The sequence below is a fragment of the Pomacea canaliculata genome, linkage group LG10 (assembly GCF_003073045.1).
Source record: "Pomacea canaliculata isolate SZHN2017 linkage group LG10, ASM307304v1, whole genome shotgun sequence".
Classification (NCBI taxonomy): Eukaryota; Metazoa; Mollusca; class Gastropoda; order Architaenioglossa; family Ampullariidae; genus Pomacea; species Pomacea canaliculata.
In genome coordinates, this window is record NC_037599.1 from 6912664 (window position 1) to 6932929 (window position 20266).

The 20266-nt window shown below is 44.4% G+C and overlaps 1 protein-coding gene across 4 annotated transcripts in view; it reads right to left on the reverse strand.

Annotated features, from left to right (window-relative positions):
* The window catches only part of LOC112573775 (glutamate receptor ionotropic, NMDA 3A-like), an 84629-nt gene that overhangs the window by 54285 nt on the left and 10078 nt on the right, over positions 1 to 20266 (reverse strand). The gene's annotated exons all lie outside the window — the stretch shown is intronic.

Consider the following 20266-nt stretch of genomic DNA (forward strand, 5'->3'; position numbering starts at 1 on the left):
TATTGCCATTTTAGTGAAATTCATCCCTAAGCCCTACTGTAACGGATGCATTTGTCCGACCTCATGCACTGGCTGAACCCAACTCTCAGATGATCGGCGAGCTTATCTAAAGCGTGCATCACACTGTTGACAAACAAACTCAAGCACCTGATTCTGTTACCAACTGTTACCGGCTACCAATCATGTTGTCATCATTCTGAGACCAACTCTTTGACAGGACATCGTGTTCTGATGTTGTTACCATGTCCAACAAGTAAATCATAATCTAGGAAAACAACCAGACTGTGTAGTGGTCGAAGTGGACAGCTTGTTTTTAATGTATATGTTGAACCTTGGGCTGTCGGAATGTGGTCGTCAGATTAGCGGGGTTGTTGGATTTTTTTTGGTTTTCAGATTATTCTCCAAAATGTTTTTAGTCCAGATTAGCATCCAAATCGTGACAAGAGATCTTTTCCATCGGTAGCAAATTGGTCGTTAGCGTATCTTTAGCGTTAGCACTCTACAGCTCAAATCATGAATTGAAAGCCTGGTCCTTCTTTAAGGGAGAAAAAAAAGTCAGTGCAAAAAAGTTGTAGACACGCAAGAGGATACTTGCGGTAACTACGGAAACGGCGCACGAGGAGAGCTGTGGGAGGCAGGGGAGGAAAGGAATGGAAGAGGAGGGGATGAATTTTCCGAGAAAAGACAGAGATTCGCCGGTGTTGGTAGCCACTTTAATAATACTTTTTTCTCCTTTGACAAAGGTCAGGTGAATCATGCGGTGAATAATAGGTCGGGAAAAAGCTGCACTCGGTATGTTCTCTTCATAGCTGTCACGCGCTCTGCTGACGTGCGGATGCGGGTTGAATGCCAGATTACCTCCAGACCCTTTTATACTTCCAGGGCCCTGCTCTGTCCTCCCGGCACTGACGTTTTGAAATAAATGATATTGGAAGCTGGTGGTTGGGAGGGAGGAGGCACAAACATACTGTGATATTTGTTTCCATTAAGTCCTCCCCACTCCCACACCACACACCCTTCATTGTCTATCAACAGTAAACGTACTTAAAAATCATTGCTACGTTTTGGAGACGTTACATGCACGTAGTCTGTTAGAAAACTTCTTTGAGTGACCACTTTATACGATACAGACAGGTTTGGGTGTAGTTTACCTACGTGGCTGGTAAAAACTATGAGCTATGAGAAAAAATTATCTTCGTTTGTATGACTGTATATTTTGGACTTTTTTCCATTTTTTTTCATTTTGTAATCTCTATCTTTCTGTCTGCGTGTGTGGCGCGCGCATGCACACACAAACACACCGCTTCTAAACGAGGTTCTCGAGTTACTATTCAAAGCATGCAAGAATTTGCTGGAGCTGTAATTTCACTGCCAGAACAGCGGGAGAGGGTTGATCAGGCCAGCAGCGGGTTCCACCGGCCGCCAGGGACCCTCTGCATGCAGGGATGCTGCAGCCTCGCTCTTAATTACACGTGGATTTAAACCAAAGGTCAGCTAGACGGCTCTACCGCGGAGACCATGCCGACCCTTGATTTTATTTCTTCCTTTTCTGTCTCAGCACCAGCAGCACGTGCAAGGGAAGATTTGAAACTCCCCCCCCTTGCCCTTTCCCCCTCAAGACGACCCCACAGACAAGGGCAAGCAACTGCAGGAGGGGCCGGCCACTCGAGACCACTCTGCCAGCCAGCTCGCTGACCACCAGGAGGGGTAACTCCCTTGCCCCCATCTCCCTGCTTCCTGTGGCTGCTTAACATTCTCCAGGTCTCGTCGGGGCTTACAGGCAGTTAGGGCCCCTGAAAATGCAATTTGACTGTGACGTTGGTGTGACGCAAGCATTTAATGCTCGTGATTGCATTCTCTCTCGGCCCCGCTCGGGTTATCACGCTGCGAAGGTGGCAACTGCGCGTGCGCAAGCGTGTTCTCGCGCGGTCTCACGCGCGGGTGCGTGATCTGAGGGAGGTTGAGTGGAGATGCCTCTAACTTCATCTTTCTCTGCAGCTAAGGTCGCAAGGTGCCTGCAAGTCTTTGGTTCCCATCTCAGTTCAACCTTTTTCTCAGGGAGCTTGGCGACTCGTTCTCTATGACACATATACAATTTATCTATGTTACTCAACCCCTGATGTAGCAATGGCAGTTGCTCGTCAGCCATTTTGAAGAAACTAATATAAGCAAGTAAATACTTGAAAAAATGACATCCATACCTGCTTTAAAATCAGATTGTTCACACATCGGGTGATGTGTGGTTGGGTGAACGCCCGCTGTGCCTCAGTCATAAGACTGTCGGATCCCTGTTAACCGAGTGAGAGAGGCGGGTTAGGAGGGAGACCATATTGAGAGGCAGTGCCCTGTCATCAGGACACTTCATCGGCTTTAACTTCAAAAGGCCATGACACTACTACCAAGTGCACTTTCTCTGTTGTCCTGCCATCAATCATTGAACACACTCACAAAACCATAAATTTCGCCCCAGCCAAGCCATTGCAAAGAAGTTAAGGGTTGCTGGAACCCTTTATTTGGGGTCATGCGACAGTCACTTTGAATGTTCTTCTTTATCGGATCCATACGAAGATTGTGGCAGAGGCAATTGCAGGCTAAGACGAGAGAGAACATCAAAACTGATGAGCAGGAAGCTTCCTTTATTGCCTCGCCGTAACATTTGAGAATGGAGTTACTCCTACGTGTTGCAGGTCATACAGTTGACCTCTCGCAGCCTGTATTTGCAGTTTGTGATGTGCTAACTAACTCACTAACTCATTTACTAACTCAAGTGGGCTTCATTCTCTTCGATTCCGTGATGAAGAACTATTCGTACTTTCTTCCACGTGATATCAGAAGAATCATGTCCTCCACCGCTGTTTTAAAGCTAGTAAAGGCATTTGTCCAAATAAAAGACAACATAGAATCGAAGACGAGACAAAAGAAAGAAAGAAAGAAAAAAGCCGATAGAAACAAAAGAAAGCTACTGTTTTATCCCAGAATGCCGTGGGAATCGTGTCCAGGAACAAACGATTAGGATGAAAGATCAGAAGAGGACCAAGAACATCCATAGGAACAGACAGGACGCCAGTGGAAGATCAAGACTAAGATATTTTCATAGAAGACTTGACAGGTTATTTCAGCTTTACAAAACAAAGCAGTGACAAGCCTTTTGAATATCGTATATGAAATATTGGTATGAACTCTCTTCAGATGAAGGCAAATTGAAGGAAGGGGATGTGGGGCAGAAAATCTATATTCTTCTGACATCGTGTCAGGCAAAAGACTTCTTCGTCTTGTCTTTCTTTTGCTTTTGGAATGTTTATTTTTTGCTTGTCGAAAACCTAGGCAAATGTCATAAAACTGGAAATTGTGTTTGCGTGCGTTTCTATTTGTGTTTGAACACTAGTGGGACAACTTCTGGAAAGGCACCACACATCCCAGAACCGTGTGAATAAAATTTGTCCAATGTTCCATCATCGCAGCTGTTCTGTTAAATCAGTCATTCAGTCAGTAGACCAATCAGTCAATCACATCTTTTAATAAGAAAAAGAATACTGATCTTTGTATGTCTATAAGTTGTCAACTGATTTATGAAAGAGGGAACGAACATACGTCTGTTTATGTCATGATGTCTTTGTTCACATGATCATTGCAATCCAAGCGTTTTATTTCATGTAAATCTCTTCATACCTTCTTTTTTCGCCGTTGTGGACCAGACTTTGGCAGAAGGAGTGGCAATACAATTTCTTCGAGAAAGAAGTTCTGGGACTAATGCCGACAGCAGCCGGCGAGTTACTTTGATGTAACACGGTATCTAACTTAACAGGAAGTAGTACATCCAAGTATCTTGGGAGCCATTATTGCAGTGTCCGAGGAGTAACATGAAAGTTGCTGCTTGAAGGGACAAGTGTGGTCTGGCACGCAACCTCTTTGTGGTGCGCAACCCTCACTCCAGGCGGAAGAGCGCATGCGCGACAGTGTGCGCGCGCAAGATTGTGGTTGAAGGGAGCAAGGAGAAGGTAGTGGTAGTTCACGGTCTGATGTCGGCTCAGTCTGCCCTGCACTCAGTATGAATATCAATTTTCAAATGTTTGTCAATGACCCCAACAAAGACAACACTTAGAATGAGGGAGCTGTCAACGCAGAGTTAAGGGACCTGAGGTCACAAATCAGTTAGAGGCCGTACGTGGCTCTGACGCCATCTGACGTGTTTGCCGTGCCAGCGGAGCATCAGGTTGTTGTCACATGGAGGCTACACAGAGCCAAGAGGATTTACTCGAGCTTTCCAGTCCTTCTCGATGTTTCCTCTTTGCCACGGCGGGGAAACCAAAGTCCTCGCGGTCCCTGTAGTATTGGCTGGCTCGCCATCGGTGGATTCAGTTAACGCCCGTCCACACTTCTTACCAACATATCATCGGAAATGACTCCAGAGGCCTCCGCTTGTCGAGCAATGAACTTAAGATTTCTATTGTCAATGCTAGTCTATCGAAAAAAATCGTATCGAGTGCTACAGGTGATTTGTATCGATCTTTTCCTTGATATCTCACAAATACTTCAAGGAATATAAAATTTATAAGCAATAAAGTAAATTTAAACCTAATATAGTTGTGTAGTTAGGAAGACAGGCAGCTCGGCCATTTGGGTTAATTGATAAAAGGCAAATGTTTCTAGTATCTAGTATCCAGAACACCGCCTATCGCAACCTTCGTCTTCATCGTCGTCAGCATCAAAAGAGAACCAACAGGGATTACACCGCGACAAAAGAGTCGAGAGGAATAATGTATTTTAACATCTGAATGGCTTCTTCTTCTACCCTGCCCCTCCACAAATTTCCCAGTTCTCTTCTTTCTTCTCCTCTTCCTCTACATCGCATCATTACCAGCATCATCCAACTCTGATTAGAGGAGAGCCTTTGAGACTTGTCGCGTGTTAATGGCAGCGGTGTATCATTTCTTCTCTTTTTCAATCACTCATCTCTGCCAGCTGTTCCTCTCTTATTTCGCCTCGCCATCATGTCCCCACACCCACTCACCTCAGCTTAGATCTTCTCTCCAGGTCTTGTCCACCTTCTGACTAAAGTCTGGGCAGCATTATGTTCAACAGCAACTCAGTCTTTTGACAGAAGATACCCCTCCACCTACCCACGGGGAGCCGTGTTCTGGACTCATGGTCTTCATATGTTGTGTGTATGTGCCATTACTCCACGTTCGACAACATGTGTCCATTAAATAAGACTGTTTTAGTAGAAGGCAAACGGAAATTACCCGCTACCCGTTAGAGTATGTCAGATCTTGGAACGAGCGGGAAAATGTCTGAACCAAACTCAAAGTGGTTAAGACAAGGGATTCTGAGACCTCATAGTGTCCAAAGACGGAAGGAGGTGAGGCTGATGGGAAACTAAAGAAAAAGTGTGGCTTGCGTGAACAAGATAAAAGGAAAACTAAGCCTCGACACTTCAGAAAAAAAAGTAGTTACTGGAGTTTTAGGCAGGCATCCTTCTTCTTGTCTTCTTCAGCAACTGAAGGACAGGCATGCACAGTGCACGCGACCCTCAGATGAACTCAGACCATGTGACTGACTAAAACTGCTGTAGACAGACGGCAGATGGTGTCGCCCTAGGTCTTTATTCATGGAAGGTTCTGCATCCGCGAGGTAAATGGTTTCCTGCACCCGCTTCCACTCTGGAACCACCGACCAATCACGTGCCAACGGTCGCGACGTATTTTCTACGTGGTCACGTGCAAGCAGAGGTCGTCGTTCCCTTTACCAGTCATCAACTGCTCTGCCATTTTGGCAATTTGTCATTGTATGTCAGATTACAGATTGTCATGGCATAGAGCACAGAGTTAAATTGTGGACATCACGTGACTGCCATGTGGTGTTGTTGCCTGTATGCGTTGCTACAAAATGCTTCTAGATTTATTTATGTATTTTACTCTGCGACCGTACACGGACACCCACAAATAATAAAATAGAAACTCCACGCTTTTATTGTTTAAATAAAGCCTCATGTCATGCCACACTAAACTTAACTCCTCCAACATCCCTCCCTCGTCAATAGGTGTTGCGCTGCGTTGACCCTACGGCCAAAACCAACATCAGGAAATGTATCCCGGATGCTGCACATCTTCAACTCTTAGAGACTGTGATTGGGGGAAAAAAGTAAACACGTTGGAAGTACACACAGCATCCCTCGCAAACCTTCTCCCATAACCCACCCATCCCCGAAAACCCTCCCCACCCCATCAGGGCTATTGATCCCTGGACACGGGACCTAGAAAGAAGTAAGTGTTGTGTGGAGAACTTGGGGAGCGAACCCTTTCTGATTGATTCCTTCAACAGCGGCCGTCTGTGAGCGAGCCCTGCAGCTGGTGCATGCACCATATCTGCTCTCGGATGACTGTTTAATTTTGTAATGGCTTCCACCAGCAAAATCGATGTGTGCGAAGGGGACGTCGGTGTTTGTGTCTGAGATGCTTTTGACACTCGACGACTTGACGAAATGGGAGTCTTTCCAAGACCTTGCAGGACCCCAAACACCCTCATGTGAGAGAGAATGCACACAGTCTGTCTGTCTGTCTGTCTGTCTGTGTGTCTGTCGTCTTCCTACGTATGCAAAGGCATAGCATGACAATAATATATAAATATAACAAACAGCTAACTCCCCCCGCAAAAAAAGCGCAGTGAACTTTCAGTTTTATGATCAATCAGGCTTAAGCCCTTGGTCATAAAAATTCAATTTTTTTTAAGCATCATCCCCCTTTTTTTCTTTCTACTTCTGCTGTTTAGAAGCAGCGATGAAAGTGCAATCAGTCCAAATTCTCGATGCTATTCTCGACGAGTCATGCCACCTTCGAGAAGAGCCAAAGGCAACCGAGGGTCATCTCAGGCACACGCCGAGAACTACATTTCCAGCTTCGTTTTCGCCGTCACGTGCAGCTGACCGATCGCAGCCGCATCAAAGACAGCTGCAGCTTTCAGCTGGCAGCGACTGACACAGCGGGAAGCAGGCTTTTATTTCTGTCATGGCGCTGGAGACGAGTATGTGTGCTTCCCTGCTTCCAGGTTGGTGTCCACACTTGGCTTCCTGAAATCAGGGTATAGCTAAGGAGAAAGGTTTTAAATGTCTGGGTAGCATGAAGCGGATGTGTCCTGTTGTTTAACAGCACAAAGTGAGCTTCATAGCAGAATGAAGCTTTTATGTGAAAGAGTGAGGATTGACGAGCCAAAACTAAGGGTATATCATAACAAAGCAGCCAGACCTGTAAACAGGTTCCACATGCAGAGAAAGAAGTGCAGGCCCGAAGACGAAAACTGAACACAGGAGAACTAAACTTCATTGTTTTGGCGAGACAAAATGTTATTTCCCCTAGCAATCACAGACCTACTTCAAAAAATAATTACCAGGTGTTAAATAAGACTTTATTTGTCCCTAAGGCAATTTGATACATCTATATATAGAAGCACAACAGCAAAACAACAATACCTCAACACATTCAAATGTTCCACCAAAACGACTCATAATCACCTAATATAACCATCTAACTAACAGCTCTACTAATAAAAATGTGCCATTTGCTCCCCTAGAGTTCTAATAAGAATGCAACGCTTCAGGGAGGGGATGAGATTTCACAGCTCATTGTCGTGGCCTGAACTTATTTCTCTCTGCTTACAGGTTGATTTGGGTTCTACAGGTTCATTTCCTGTCCACAATATAAGTGCTTGCCTGAGTTTCTGATCGCCATGTTTGCCGTGTTGTTCGCTTAGCTTCCTGTTAATTAAGTCAGGCTTTCCGACAGCGAGCGCCACCTGCTGGTCGGGAAACAATTTCCGCGTTGAAGTGAAATGCCTGACGCAGATAACTGTCACGGCAGCTGCTTCATCAGATGCAAGTATCTGCCCTGTCGTCAGCAACTGGATGTCAGTGCACGTGGATGCTCGACAGATCCTCTCTTGTCCTCAACACTTCCTCCAGGTCTCCTCTCTCACAGGTGTCCGCTAGGGGGCTCTTTCGTCGTCACGTGACAATATCACCACGTGGCATGTACGGTCCAGCAACCTATATACAAATATATGCTCATGTACATGCGCATATGCGCATGCGCACACTGAAGTAGACAACAGATGGTGTCGCTCCCCTACATACGGGACTCAGGCTGTGCCATCCAGTCCCTGAGAAAATCAATGAACATGTGACCCTGGCTGAGCTGGAGACGACATTCTTGTCAGTCACTCAGTCCTGGTATATTTTACCGGCACAGCTTCTGGCCACATCACACACCGCGCATCCACAGGAAGAGCCAACGGGAAAGATGAGTTATCTCCCTTCTTCTTCTTCACTTAGACATTCGCTTTTTGCTTATAAAGATGGCCTAACTGCTGCTGGAATGTAAGTAGTAGGTCAAAATTCAGTCAATGACACACAAGCGGAAGCAGACATGGTCATGGGTGAGTACAAGGATCTGGCACTGACAAGGGCAGATAACTGAACGATTGCAACGATCACGCCAAGAGCTGCTTCACAAGGGCTCGGAATGTTGGGGAATAACATAGGTTATGAATAACCACGACAATTTTTTATAGTAATTAATCTTAGCACGAGACAGATCACGTGACAATTACAAGTGATGTGGTAAATAATGAAAATGTAGATTGTATTCCTGCTGGACGCTGAAAAATCTTGTTCAAAATATTTAACATTATTATCACGGGGCAAGTAAAGGTCGTCCCCTAAGTGCTGTAGGTCGTTCGGGGGAAGTTTTACTTTCCTCGGGTCAGCTTTACTCCTCAAAAATCAGATGCGAGAGCTCTTCCCGACGACGGATGGCGTTCGCCAGGGCTGATCTTTGACTCCGGTGCTGTTTCTGGATAGTCTCATGCTCAGTACCCTCCTAGACCATCCAGCCTCCATCGGCGGGAGGCTGCTATGTAAAGTACACTTTGCAGACGAGATCGATCTGATGGTAGGCAGCAACAGCAAGTTACAGAAGCCTACAAACTCAGAAGCAAGTTCAAGTGCCTACGGGATGGAGATCAACACAGAGAAGAGCAATGTCATGGTGAACACCATCCGACACGACAGAACAGAGATCGTCATGAAAGGTGTACATCTAGAATAGGTACAAAACTTCAACCACCTGGGAGCCATGATCTCCAAGGATGAAGAAGTTCCAGGGTTAAGTGGAGACAGGGTGACATCGAGATAAACAGAAAAAGCAATGGCCAACCCAACGAGAGACCAGATATATCTGCTCACCCGAGCTCCGTATAACCCAGTGACAAACCTTCGCTGCGTTACATCAGGTCTCCCCGACGGCAGGAACCGGCGGATCGGTCCCCACGAGTGGACCGGCTGATGCTGATGATGATTTCACCTGACCTGCTGCTAGCTAAGGTAACAGAGGGAGACATTTACATGTGTAGTGAATACCCGAAGTGCGGATAGGTCAGACTTGCTTTTGAAAAATCTTCAAGGAACCCTGTGTTGTCTGTCTTTATGGAGACTTTTGCAAGTCTGGTACCAGGAAATGGCCGATCATAAAACTACCTTTTTACTCACTTTTATGTTGTTCTACAGTGTTAGCACGCATTAACCAGCAGATGAAAAGGCACTGGCTCTGGGATGCTATCAATTTGTTTTTGCTTGCAGCTCTGGGTAGCCAAGATGGCGTCTGATGACTCCAGGAACATTTCTCAAGACGCCATGCTGGGAATCCTCACTATTAACTCAACAGAGGATTCGGCGCATAAAGTGAAGCCCGCTGGGAATGGAGGAAATGCATTTCGTGTTTTGAAGACCAAGAGGACAATAACTACAGTGACTGTTGCGGCATGGTGTGACAACATCCGTTTGCAACAAGGTTTTCAGACTTTTAAGAAAATCTACTCGTTCTTTAAAATGTGTTGAGGAAGTGGGAGTTATATTACTTTTATGGAAAATTTGTTTACAGGAGCACGACTATTAATCAGAAGCACAAATGAATACCTCCAGTAGTTTCTTTCCTCCACCCAGCTCTCTGAACTCTTCCATCCGTTTTTTGTTGCAGTTTGCAACTGTGAGAATGTATTTCTTGTCTCCTGGTGGTTTTTTTTCTTTTTTTTTTTTTTGGAATTGAGTTCATCGCTAAGCGAGGAAATGTTATTGTTGTTATTATTGTTATTATTAAATCAGCCAGGTATCCCCAGTTAGACTGATTTCTGTTCAGCTGTTCCCAAGGGGAGAGAAAGAACCACGGCGAGTAGTAACCGTGTGATCGATTCCGTACGGTGCCGCGCTTTGTCTCCAGAGTTTTTAATGTGGGAAGTCGAGCTGCAGGGAGGCGGCCTCGCGCTGAATCCAGCTTTTCCTCCTTAAGAGGGAATGTTGTGCTGTTTGTTTAGGGCACGCGCATAGGGCGAGCTTAATTGAAACCTCCCACTGTAAGCCCACCACCCTCCAACTGTCGTGTGCACGCACAGATGCCTGTCCTGGGTCTCCATGGAGATCGATGGAAATGTTAGCAACACTTGGACTCCAAGTGTTGTATCAAGACTTCAGTATCGATACCTCGGTGTTCAATCGATATCCCGTGCTGTGTCGATGTGTCAGTAATGTATCGATATCGTTGTTGTAATGCATCGTTACCCCGATACTTGTCATTCATTTATCATTCATTGACTGATTCCAGTCGACAGTCCTGTGTTGCTCATGGCGGGTACCTGGGTAGACACAAGGGTCTGACTGTCCTGACCAAACCTTGTATACACCGACAATCACGCCCTCACGTTCGTTGTCCAGCTCCTCAGTTCCGCTCACTCCTGGGGTGGACAGGTACCCTTTCATCGGAGGAGTTCAATGTTTTCTTTGGCGAGAAAAGGGTTAATCAGTAAATTTCATGACGAGGAGATGCTCCACAAGTGCAGTTGACTGAAAGACTGTAGACCAAACGATTTCTGTGATCGCCACCGTGTCTCCTGATCTCCTGCAAGCTGTGTGTGTGTGTGGAAGGAGAAGGGTGCTGTCCATCTCGCACACTCGGTGATATTAGGCACACAACGTGCGCATGCAGACGTCACATGCACGTGTAAGTGACGTTCACCTAACGACTGGAAACACAGACAAACCTTTTATGGAAGACATCCAGGGGCGTCCTCCCGCCGCCGGGTGCAAAATAACATCAATTAGCTGAGACCCCAAGTAGGGGAAGTAATCGGAGCAGAGTTCTCTTGGTTACAAGAAAATGAAGGACCTGAAAATCTATTCCTCTCTGTTTTCTTCTTTCCCTCTGCTCCCCTTCTTCTCTCCGTCTTTTTCTATCACATTCTTTCTTTACTTTTCTTCAGTCTCTCCTCTCATTTTTCGTACTTGTACGCAATTTTGGAAGGTAGGGTTAATGATGGTCAGTTAACTTCAACCGAGCTGATTGAGGTTCGGTGAGCCCTTCAAGAGACTTTTTCTCTTTGTGAGTTGTCTTATCCACTGAAAAAAAAGCATCACACTCACGCGCGAGCGCGCACGCGCACACACTTTCACACACACGCACAAATTCTAATCACACACTTGCAGCCATTGGAGCCCACGCCTTCAATCCCCACCTCGCCTCCCCTTCTGATTGTATCACAACCCTCGCAAGCTCATCATTTCTAAGTAAGAGCTGGCTAAGTGAGAGCACGTTTCTGGCCGAAGGACGCCGTGTTATTGACCGCTACTGATGGATTGGCTCGAAAGGTCATGATCACCAGACACAAAAGAAATAACGGATATTAACTTCACAGGCCCAAGAGGCAGGAGGGCCGGCCACTCGTCCCGCTGGAGCTGTGCGCCATCGATAAGATTAATTTTTGTCCCACACCTCCATGGGGGGAGGCGGGTGACGCCGCGCACTCTAGTCGGCTGATAAAGTGATTAACGCTGTTTGCCTGCACACTGATTATGCGGCAAGTACCAGCGGTCACAGGTCGAGGGTGCGTGCCCGGGTCAGAAGTGAGAAGAGGTGCCGAGTTGATGCGAGAAGATGCGAGAAGGCGGACGGTGTAAACGCGCCGCCTCCGCCGCCTCCGCCGCCGCCGCCGCCGCCGCCGCAGCAGCAGCAGCAGCAGCAGCAGCAGCAGCAGCAGCAGCAAGCAACAAATAATCAAACTAAGGAGCCCCACGGCCATATTGCTGCAGACACTTAAACATAGGTTGTCCACCATGTCTAGGACAGGTGAGACCCAACACTTTCCTTGCTTGTCTCTCACTTGCTTCACAAGCCACGTGACACATAAACAACATCTTGCCTGAAGCGAAATCTGAACCCAGGACAGTCAATTCTCACTGTTTTCGCCGACAGGTGCTAGCAGTTGTGCAAGAGGACCGCCCTAGTCGCAACTTTATGGTATACTTAATGAAATAATTTTGAAACTGAAGTCGATGTTGTGGAATGATTTTTGAAGAATGATCGGCGTCTTGACAAGCAAGTCACACAGATTGTAAAACTCTTTTGTGCAAGTTGACAATATAGAAGCTTATACTTGGGTAGAATCAGATATACTTGGGTAGAAAAGATGGGATTGGTGCCACTGCTCACACCTCACCGTATGACCGGGTAATGAATACATCTGAAACCTTCCCACCACGAAATAAGTCTGAAGTCGCACAGTTTCGAAGGAGTCACCCCGTGAGGTGATTAGGGTCAACTTTGTGCCATCAGACTTGCACACTTCAAGCCCTCACAAACTCCATTTTAGGAGTAAGAAACAACTTTATCATCAAAAGAAATGTCAAAACATTACATTTTTGAAATATACAGTTTAAAAAAATCTCAAATTTCCGACTTAAGACTCATTTTGTGGTGGCGGGTGACGTTCGCTACCAAGATGATGTCCACACCCACGACTAAAGGAGAGATAGGGGTAGCTGCCACATCGCGCCCCGACAACAAGGTTATATTGCTCCTGGGAAGACATAAAAAAGATTGCTGCATTCATTATCAGAAGTGGACTGGCCATGTAGTTTTTCAGAGAGGAACAGAAGAAGAAGAAAACAGTCAACACATTCATTTTATCAGTTCTTCGTCTTCCCTGAACTTTGAGACATCCGTCCAATCGTGGGCTTTGGGACAACCTGACGCATTAACGAGAAAAGCGTTAAAAATAAGAGGCTGCAAGGATCCGAGCGAAAGAAGTCTGGCTGGCTCCACTCCTTTTTTTGAGATTGCATAAGTCTGTAATTAAATAAACAGAAAAAGTCAGCAGCTCGGAAAGTAATTGTTGTATAAACGCGGGAGTAAACACAGCATGTGTGCACACGAGGAGAGGTGGGTGGGTGGATAGATCAACTGGATTTTTTGTTGTGTGGAAGGGTGGAAGAAAATATTTTCATTTCTAACACGTTGCTTAGCCTTTTCAGTTGAAAAAAAAATTTGCCGTTGTTTCTTTGACGCCAACGAATGGCGGGCGAGGAATAAAGAGGAAACAAGTATGGCCTCCCATTTGGCCCTCAAGTCTTGCAGAAACCTGACGTGATCGATACCCACCATTCTTTTTCTTTTTTTCTTTCCTTCTCTGTCAACGAGTCGGTTGATCGGGCTCAGCTGCAGATACTGTACTCATTTGTAAATATAAGAACACAATGAAGGACTGTTGATAGCGTTCTGCGTTTTTACTCATCGTGTAAATTAAAGAAATGGTTTTCTAGAAAAGCGAGCTGAAGACGTGTTTAGGTACACGATTGTATCTTTAAAATATTCTACCTTGCTTAGATGGTTGACAACATATACTTGCTTTTAATATTTTAAATATCTGTAAATCTGTATAAGAAGTTGAAATAATAATTATATACTTTTTTTTTTTAACTGACGCACGGAAAATATTCGTCTGCATGGAAATTTATTGTTTGTGTAGTCCTGCTGATTTATTTTCAATCTTATCATGGAGTGCTTAAAATCAACGTGAGACACATAATGGGTTAAAGTGGATGTTACATTATCAACATCAATGACCAGTAATAGATTCGTCAGCGAAATTCTCATATAATGGTTGTGTATTTGCTGGTTCCACTATTACAAAATAAAATGGAGAAATAAAATTGTTTTCATGATGGCTTCGTGATATTTACATTTTAAAAACAGAAAGTGAAGTTTTTGCACATCTTAAGAGCTATCAAAGACTATTGCATTCAAGACTATTGAATTACAACACTGGCATTCAAGAGTATTGAAACGAATGACTATGACATTTATGACTATTGGAGTTGAAGATCAAAGGCATCCAAAACCTGGATTTCAACAATAATGGTGTCCATGATCTACAAGACTTGTGCCATGCATGACTGCTGATATCAAAGACCATTCCAGACTACTGGCGCCCATTCATGCCGAGTGCGCAGGATTGAGCAAGCCAAGCATATTCAGATGCTGAACTCTCGTTCCCCATGGCCATCTTGTGAGGGCAACGACCGGCTTGTATATCAGGCCAGCAGAAGAAGCCAGCGATAGCCAACGACCTGAGATAAAAGCCAGCGTGCATGATACGAAAAGCGAGGATAAAGGTGGATACAGTTCTCATTACCCCTGCACCTCGTGCATCTGAAATAATTGCTCCAGGGCTACAAGGCCTTCGACGACCAATAATGAATGGCTAGGCTACTAGGCGACACGACCGGAAGTGCCCAAACTAACCTTTTACCCTTTTCAACTTCTGGTGGCTCCTGGCTTTAGAGGTTTAAGGAATCGGGCTTTGCCAGCAGATTAGGACTTTACGGCTCTCAGGAAACAATTTCGCGTGGTGTTAACTTAATTCTACCTCTGGAGGACCCGCTCGGTACTCGGGATGCAGCTGATTACGTTACTGAGCTACAGATACAACAGGACGTATCGATACACTACACACTGGGCACAAACATACACCGAGCCGGCAGTCAGCGCCCTCCACACCTCCATTACACACTTCATTGGGTGACAATGATGGCGGAATGGCGATGACAGGATGGTATGTATTGGCAGGACACTGTCCTACAGCAACATTGAGCTTTTTTTTTTTAGGTGTTGGTTGACATGTTTGATGTATCATCTTATCTTGTCCATACCCGTCCATTCCTTTCAACCATTCTGTAGCTGTCTGGTCTTCAGGAAAACCTTCATCATCATCATCGTCATTGAAGCCATCATTTTCATTGTCATCCTAATCCTCCTCCTTCTCCTACTTCTCCTCATCCTCCTCATTCTCATTATCGTCATCATCATCTATAAATAATAATTATTATAATTTGTTGCAAAGAAGCAATATTTTTGTTGTTTTTTTTAAATATCTTCTCTGTCCAATGTACTCCTAGTCCAGCATTGCTGATGTCAGTTGCAAGAAAAGAATGTTTAAAACCTGTCAAGTGTCGGATCACTGAGGTCTTTCTGCTTAAAATTTACAAAACGTTCTTCATCGTCATGCTCTGGTTTTCTAAAATCCTCTTTGTTTTTAACATTTCTGAGCCCATGACTGTTATAAAGTTTTTCTTTTTTGTCAAGCCTTCTTTACCGATGGTGTTATCCCTCAGCAGAAACTTCTTCTCTTATTGTTGCTTTATCCCTTTAAAACCTGGATCAACTAGTAGTTGATGGGGGAGGGGAGAACATCGAGTCTATTTTCTACTCCTTTTGGTAGCAACGATATGAAGATGTTGGTGATGAAAACAGAAAATGTTCAACGATTTAAGATACAAGGTTTAAATGTAGGAATGGCTCCGTTGTGTCAGGTCAAACGCACGAGTGCAAGAACCGTAAAATAACTTCAGTGACATTCCCCAGGTCAACAATGCATCTGAGTTGTCACCTTTATTCAACCCACCCCTAGGCGTAACCTCAGGTTTTGTATGTTTATCTAAGCATTAGCTCACCCGCCTTGTGCAACATGGGGAAACAAGGCCCTCACACAGTGAGTGGCACATCAGGACAAGCAAGTCTTGTTGTGTACAACACACACACAAATATATATAAACAGAGGTCAAATAGCAAGTTCTACATATCGTCAAACGAGTCATTCATGAGGACAAACAGCGCAATAACGAAACTGCTGTAACTTTTCTACGATTTAGCTAAGACTAAGTAAGACTTTAGCTAAGAGAGCCATACTACCTCCTTTCATCCCCCTAGAGACTGACCGCCTCAGTGCTGTCTCAAATTTTATTGATGCGTTTCTTGCGCTCAAAAAACCAGTGGCCACAGCGCACGTAAACAACCACAGCTAACGACCCAAGTGACGTCAAGCGCGAGGCTTTTTCTCTCAATCCCTCGGCGCGTCGTTCAGAATTTCTGTCAGAATCTTTGCACGCAAATGACCCCAGTGTCCCCATCACTTCTGAGTTAAACTTCTAGGCTCTGTGTTTTGGAAAGACATGAATCAGTCAGCGTCAAGGTATAATGAGATCCCCGTTCGCACGCATGGAACGTTCGCGAAGTCTTGTCCTGTGTCTTCATCTGGTCCACTTCTAATATTAGACCACACTCATGGTTTATATCTTCTCCACCTTTCCGCCTCGCAACTTACTCTGCACTTGAGACCCACGTGCCCTTTGATGAGGCGCTGCTTTGAAGCTGATGTTTAGGACCCTAAGAGTGTCCTTCGCAATTCTATTGGTCTGGCACTGTTCCTCTGCGGGGTAATCGAATCGGATCATAAAATCTTTGTGAATGGTGTAGGCTAGTGAAGCGTGTAAGTGAGTGTGTATGTAAGAGAGAGAGTGAGAGAGAGAGAGTGTGAGCATCCTTGAGTCCACTAAAAGGGGAGGGGTGAGGAGAGAAAAGAGAAGGGAGAAATAAAGCTGCTTCGGGTATCCCCCGTCACTGCCTGGCTTGTATGATACCCCAAAACAACAGACAACACTTATCCATCCTACACCAGCAGCCACATTAGTGTTACTTGTCTTTACAATCCTGAAATGTTAGTAAAGTTATGAATATAGAATATTTAGCATCTGCGGGTGTAACATTTTTTAAGGAATGAGTAAGTCTCAGTGTCTCCCAAACAAACTTGACCAGAAGTTTTAATTTTTTCTCTGGGTGTAGGCGTGTATTTCGACAAAGGAAAAGTGGTATTTTTGCAGGTTTTGGTCAGTACTCTCATGTACTGAACTTTTCCAAATCATTCAACAACAAAAAAATAATAAAATAAAACAACAAACAAACAAAAACAAAAACAAACAAACAAAAACAAAAGTTGCACCCAACCAGATCTTTAAGAGACAACATGCAAGGAAGCGCACGTGAACAACCTTTGCCCTCTACATTGTAGCGTGTTAAGTTGGTTTTAGTGTGCATGCCTTCTGATACAGATCTCCAGAGAAACACTTGGCCCCCAAAACAATTTAATTACAAAACTTCTATGCGTCTTTGGCCACTGACACGGCTGCCCCCTTCTGCTAGCTTGCCGGCTCTCGAGTGTGCATAATGCATGAGGGAGGAAGGAAGGGAGGTCCGCAGCTCAAAACGTTGCTGGCATCAGTCGGCAAATTGAGAAAAGGGGCTGAGGGCAGGGACGGGAGTGAGAATGTCATCGGTAGCCCCAGGGATCGCCAGCTTGGAAACGTGCAACTTCGCAACTTCACGTCTCACAAGACATTGCAATGGTCGCCAAGAACATGGACCGCTTCCAAGAAGGTTGGAGAACAATCAGGAGAACCTCACACGCCCGGATGTTCTTAACTTGAAACCCTGATTATACTGCGTATTCTGTGTAGTGGATGCCATCAAAACTCACTAGGAACAAATCTTTTTAAACGTTTTTCTGATTACCTCGATAGAGTTTATTGATAACAATATTAATAATTATTATATTTGTAGTAATAAACTATAGACTAGTTTTTTTGTTCGCGAATACATAGTAAACTTCTTAGTATGCATAAATTTTACATTTTGTTTTGTTTTCGTTGTACAATTGTGAAGCAGAAGCACCAATAGCAAGTATTATTTAAGTGTTTAAATAAATAAATAGCACATTTGTATATCGCCTTGTTCCAGCATCAGCCAGACTCAAGGGGCTTTGCATATAGGAATGCAAGCACAGCATATTAATTTATAAATATAATAATATAAATATATAAATAAAATATTAATTGATACATCATATTAACAGAAAAAGTATGTTTGTGTGAGGATATGTAATAAATCTCTTTGGTTCATTCATGAATGTATGCATTGCTAATGTTTGTCCCGTCACACCCTGAGTGTAATTATGGAGACTTTTTCGCCTTCTTTATGTCTTCCTGTTTATCCACACTCAACAAGCTGCTTTTGTGTGGGAGGAGAGGAGGTCAGAGGTTAGTGGCGGAGCAGATGGGTGATTGTGCGTGTGTTTGTGTACCTGCATATGCATTTTCAGATAAAAGTGTTTTTTCGGTGTCTTATTTCTCGACAAGAAGCGCATTTTCACTCAAGAAAGATATTGTTGATGTGAGGGACCTCAGTGAGCAATGACCAGAAGCGAGTCCCTCACCCAAGACAAAGGTTCACTTTCAGTGCTAGGGAAGCAGAAGAGCAAGAAAGAAAAATACATGGCCAGGTGTCTAGACAGATTGCAAATGGCAGGAAGTTACATACACAAAACAATAAAATAAAATAAAATAAAAATAAATAAATAAAAGAGAGATGGCTAATGGACGGGAATCAGTAGATTCTCTTTTCAGATATACTGGATAGAGGGGAGGTTTGAAATAAAGTAAGACAAATACCAGCACAGTCAGCTGACATGATTTTGCGACTTAAGTGCTATGTACATTTTATTTACGATATTTACACAGAATATCATAATAAAATGCAACTATGTTTTCTTGTTTTGTTCATGTAGCAGTAACAGCATTATGTATGCTTTCTCTAGGAGTCTACATTGTGGCATTCTTGGCAGATGAAGCCAGCATCCACCTCACTGTTGCATGACCAGACAGGGTATTGTGCACTTTACCTCTTTACACATCTGGTATCCTACACTGTCACGTCACTCAGAGACAGAGTTAACTATCGGGTATTCTACCCTGCCTAACTACCCAAGGACGGTTTGTACGACTTGTCTTACCTACTGTTCTGTGTATAAACATGTCATTAAGGCCCAGATTACAATATCATGTTTATCTGCAATTTATGTATGGAAAACTCCATGAAACATGAGTCTACATAATATGCACGCGAGTGAGCGACAGGAGTCTGTCTGTGTGTGTGTGTGTGTGGGTTCGCACGCGCGTACGTGCACGTTTATTCAAGCGTAGAAAATATATGACAGTCAGACAGTTTTGTTACAAAAATAAAATTTTTTAAAATTAATTTACAGGGCGTCGCTAGTCTAATATTCTTTCTTCACACATTCCTTTTGGCCACACGTGTCGACAACACTCACAGGTCGTTAACGGATCATTTATCTGCGTTCAGGGTATGTTAACGGCTCTCCCAACAATGATAGTTCGGTCAGACACACATCCTGAAGTGAGGGAAATTCATCAGATAACGACGACCGTGTAGCGCCATCACGGACGACAGGTTATCGCGATACGAGACACAAATTAGTGCATCAGTTCATTAGCTTGTTTCCTCTGCGCATGCGCTCAAGAACCCCGGAAGTCAAACATCACCTGGACATGTCTCGGCACGAGGATGACAGGGAGGAGAGGGAAGAAGAAGACCATGGTGTGAGTTTAGGGTAAAGGGTGAATTGGCTCACAGATGTCAAGCGGGTTTGTCCTGGTCCTGTCCAGGTTCCACTTCTTTTGATGAAGACGTACAGGGAGACGAACAGGCGTGTCAGGGAGGGTAGTCAATGAATAATGTAGCGGCCGGCGAGTCTGTAGATACCAATAATCAATAGGAAGCTGCAAGGGTCGGGAGGCAGCATCCCGGCTGCTGGTGTAGGACGACCACAGTGTAGATGTTTGTCTGCTGGGCTGATGCTGACTTAAGACAGAGCTTCCCCGTGTGTGTGTGATTTCAATTGATGTGATTACAGTGTGATTGTGTGTGTGTGTGTGATTTCAATTGATGTGATTAGAGTGTGATTGTGTGTGTGTGTGTGTTTGTGATTTCAATTGATGTGATTAGAGTGTGATTGTGTGTGTGTGTGATTTCAATTGATGTGATTAGAGTGTGATTGTGTGTGTGTGTGTTTGTGATTTCAATTGATGTGATTAGAGTGTGATTGTGTGTGTGTGTGTGTGTGTGTGTGTGTGTGTGTGTGTGTGTGTGTGTGTGTGTGTGTGTGTGATTTCAATTGATCAAATTAGAGTGTGTGTGTGATTTCAATTGATGAGATTAGAGTGTGATTGTGTGTGTGTGTGTGATTTCAATTGATCACATTA